The 4342-nt window shown below is 40.7% G+C and overlaps 1 non-coding gene across 1 annotated transcript; it reads left to right on the forward strand.

Moving 5' to 3' along the window:
- Nucleotides 1-1630: 1630 nt before the first annotated feature.
- LOC112716764 (small nucleolar RNA R71) lies at nucleotides 1631-1738 on the forward strand. Its single transcript, XR_003160465.1, has one exon. It is a non-coding gene; the product is annotated as a small nucleolar RNA R71 (small nucleolar RNA).
- The last annotated feature ends 2604 nt before the right edge of the window (nucleotides 1739-4342 follow it).

Consider the following 4342-nt stretch of genomic DNA (forward strand, 5'->3'; position numbering starts at 1 on the left):
CCCAACACCAAACTTAGAGTTTGAATGTGGGGGTTCAACACCAAACTTAGAGTTTGACTGTGGGGGCTCTGTTTGACTCTGTTTTGAGAGAAGCTCTTCATGCTTCCTCTCCATGGTGACAGAGAGATATCCTTGAGCCTTAAACACAAAGGATTCTTCATTCACTTGAATGATCAATTCTCCTCTGTCCACATCAATCACAGCCTTAGCTGTGGCTAGGAAGGGTCTGCCAAGGATGATAGATTCATCCATGCACTTCCCAGTTTCTAGGACTATGAAATCAGCAGGGATGTAATGGTCTTCAATCTTTACCAGAACATCCTCTACAAGCCCATAAGCTTGTTTTCTTGAATTGTCTGCCATCTCTAGTGAGATTCTTGCAGCTTGTACCTCAAAGATCCCTAGCTTCTCCATTACAGAGAGAGGCATGAGGTTTACACTTGACCCTAGGTCACACAAGGCCTTCTTAAAGGTCATGGTGCCTATGGCACAAGGTATTGAGAACTTCCCAGGATCTTGTCTCTTTTGAGGTAGTTTCTGCCTAGACAAGTCATCCAATTCTTTGGTGAGCAAAGGGGGTTCATCCTCCCAAGTCTTATTACCAAATAACTTGTCATTTAGCTTCATGATTGCTCCAAGGTATTTAGCAACTTGCCCTTCAATGACATACTCATCCTCTTCAGAGGAAGAATACTCATCAGAGCTCATGAATGGCAGAAGTAAATCCAATGGAATCTCTATGGTCTCTGTGTGAGCCTCAGATTCCCATTGTTCCTCATTAGGGAACTCATTGGAGGCCAGTGGACGTCCATTGAGGTCTTCCTCAGTGGTGATCTCTGCCTCTTCCTCCTCTCCAAGTTTGGCCATGTGGGTCATGTTAATGGCCTTGCATTCTCCTTTTGGATTCTCTTCTGTATTGCTTGGAAGAGTATTAGAAGGGAGTTCAGTAATTTTCTTGCTCAGCTGTCCCACTTGTGCCTCCAAGTTTCTAATGGAGGAACTTGTTTCAGTCATGAAACTTTGAGTGGTTTTGATTAGATCAGAGACCATGGTTGCTAAGTCAGAGTGGCTTAGAATTCTCTGTCTGTTGCTGAGAAGATGATGGAAAAGGCTTGCCATTGCTAAACCTGTTTCTTCCACCATTATTGTTGTTGAAACCTTGTTGAGGTCTCTGTTGATCCTTCCATGAGAGATTTGGATGATTCCTCCATGAAGGATTATAGGTGTTTCCATAGGATTCTCCCACGTAATTCACCTCTTCTATTGAAGGATTCTCAGGATCATAAGCTTCTTCTTCAGATGAAGCGTCCTTAGTACTGCCTGGTGCAGCTTGCTTTCCAGACAGACTTTGAGAAATCATATTGACTTGTTGAGTCAATATTTTGTTCTGACCCAATATGGCATTCAGAGTATCAATCTCAAGAACTCCTTTCTTCTGATTTGTCCCATTGTTCACAGCATTCCTTTCAGAAGTGTACATGAATTGGTTATTTGTAACCATTTCAATGAGTTCTTGAGCTTCTGTAGGCGTCTTCTTCAGATGAAGAGATCCTCCAGCAGAGCTATCCAAAGACATCTTGGACAGTTCAGACAGACCATCATAGAAGATACCTATGACGCTCCATTCAGAAAGCATGTCAGAAGGGCACTTTCTGATCAATTGTTTGTATCTTTCCCAAGCTTCATAGAGGGATTCACCTTCCTTCTGTCTGAAGGTTTGGACTTCCACTCTAAGCTTACTCAATTTTTGAGGTGGAAAGAACTCTGCCAAGAAGGCATTGACTAGCTTTTTCCAAGAGTTAAGGCTTTCTTTAGGTTGTGAGTCTAACCATATCCTAGCTCTGTCTCTTACAGCAAAAGGGAATAGCATAAGTCTGTAGACCTCATGGTCAACCCCATTAGTCTTGACAATGTCACAGATTTGCAAGAATTCAGCTAAAAACTGATGAGGATCTTCCAATGGAAGTCCATGGAACTTGCAATTCTGTTGCATCAGAGAACTAATTGAAGCTTAAGCTCAAAGTTGTTTGCTCCAATGGTAGGGATAGAGATGTTTCTCCCATAGAAGTCAGGAGTAGGTGCAGTAAAGTCACCCAGCACCTTCCTTGCATTGTTGGCATTGTTGTTGTTTTCGGCTGCCATGTCTTCTTCTTGTTTGAAGATTTCTGTTAGGTCCTCTACAGAGAGTTGTGCCTTAGCTTCTCTTAGCTTTCGCTTCAAGGTCCTTTCAGGTTCAGGGTCAGCCTCAACAAGAATGCTTTTGTCTTTGCTCCTGCTCATATGAAAGAGAAGAGAACAAGAAAGTATGGAATCCTCTATGTCACAGTATAGAGATTCCTTGAGGTGTCAGAGGAAAAGAAAAATGGAAGGAAGAGGTAGAAAATTCGAACTTATCAAGGAAAGATGGAGTTCGAATTGTGCATTGAGGAGTAGTGTTAGTCCATAAATAGAAGGATGTGAGAAGAGGGGAAGAAATTTTCGAATATTAAGTAAAAGATTTTAAAAACATTTTGAAAAACACTAATTGATTTTCGAAAACCAAGAGTGGAAAAGAAATCAAGTGATTTTTGAAAAAGATTTGAAATTAGAAATCAAAAAGGTATGATTGAAAACTATTTTGAAAAAGATGTGAGAAAAATATATGATTGAAAATATATAGTTTTAAAAAGATATGGTTGAGAAGATATGATTAGAAAAACAATTTAAAAAGATTTGATTTTAAAAATTAATGACTTGGCTAACAAGAAAAGATATGATTCAAACATTAAACCTTTCTCAACAGAAAAGGCAACATACTTGAATTGTTGAATCAAATCATTAATTGATAGAAAGTATTTTTGAAAATGGAAAGAAATTGATTTTGAAAACATATGATTGAAAAGATATGATTTGAAAAAGATTTGATTTTGAAAAATTTTGAAAACCTGAAAAAAAATCTGCATTAAAAACAAAATCTTCCCTCTTGTGCCATCCTGGCGTTAAACACCCAGAATGGTATCCATTCTGGCGTTTAACACCCAAAGCTCTACCCTTTTGGGCGTTAAACGCCCAGTCAGGCACCATGGCTGGCGTTTAAACGCCAGTTTTCCTTCCTCACTGCGCGTTTTGAACGCTGGTGCACAAAATTGCAATCACACTTTTGCAATCCCGCACAACTAACCAGCAAGTGCACTGGGTCGTCCAAGTAATACCTTACGTGAGTAAGGGTCGATCCCATGGAGATTGTCGGCTTGAAGCAAGCTATGGTTATCTTGTAAATCTTAGTCAGGATATCAGAAATTATCAGGGTTGATTGTGAAAAGTAAAAGAACATGAAATAAGTACTTGTTTTGCAGTGATAGAGAATAGGTTGAGGTTTTGGAGATGCTCCATCTTCTGAATCTCTGCTTTCCTACTGTCTTCTTCTTCAAGCACGCAAGGCTCCTTCCATGGCAAGCTGTATGCAAGGGTTTCACCGTTGTCAATGGCTACCTCCCATCCTCTCAGTGGAAATGTTCAACGCACCCTGTCACGGCACGGCTATCCATCTGTCGGTTCTCGATCAGGCCGGAATAGAATCCAGTGATTCTTTTGCGTCTGTCACTAACGCCCCGCCCTCAGGAGTTTGAAGCTTGTCACAGTCATTCAATCATTGAATCCTACTCAGAATACCACAGACAAGGTTTAGACCTTCCGGATTCTCTTGAATGCCGCCATCAGTTCTAGCTTATACCACGAAGATTCCGATTAAAGAATCCAAGAAATATCTACTCAATCTAAGATAGAACGGAGGTGGTTGTCAGGCACATGTTCATAGTTGAGAATATGATGAGTGTCACGGATCATCACATTCATCCGGGTTAAGAACAAGTGATATCTTAGAATGGAAGCAAGCATGATTGAATAAGAAACAGTAGTAATTGCATTAATCCATCAAGACACAGCAGAGCTCCTCACCCCCAACCATGGGGTTTAGAGACTCATGCTGTAGAAGATACAATGAGAAACGTGTAAAGTGTCATGAGGTACAGATACAATGTCAAAAGATCCTATTAATAGTGAACTAGTAACCTAGGGTATATAGAAATGAGTAAATGACGTAAAAATCCACTTCTGGGTCCACTTGGTGTGTGCTTGGGCTGAGCATTGAAGCATTTTCGTGTAGAGACCTTTTCTGGAGTTAAACGCCAGCTTTTATGCCAGTTTGGGCGTTTAACTCCAAGTTTTATGCCAGTTCCAGCGTTAAACGCTAGAATTTCTGAGGCTGTTTTGCCACGCCGGTTTGGGCCATCAAATCTCGGGCAAAGTATGGACTATTATATATTGCTGGAAAGCCCAGGATGTCTACTTTCCAATGCCGTTG

This window comes from Arachis hypogaea, chromosome 1 (genome assembly GCF_003086295.3).
Source record: "Arachis hypogaea cultivar Tifrunner chromosome 1, arahy.Tifrunner.gnm2.J5K5, whole genome shotgun sequence".
Classification (NCBI taxonomy): domain Eukaryota; kingdom Viridiplantae; phylum Streptophyta; class Magnoliopsida; order Fabales; family Fabaceae; genus Arachis; species Arachis hypogaea.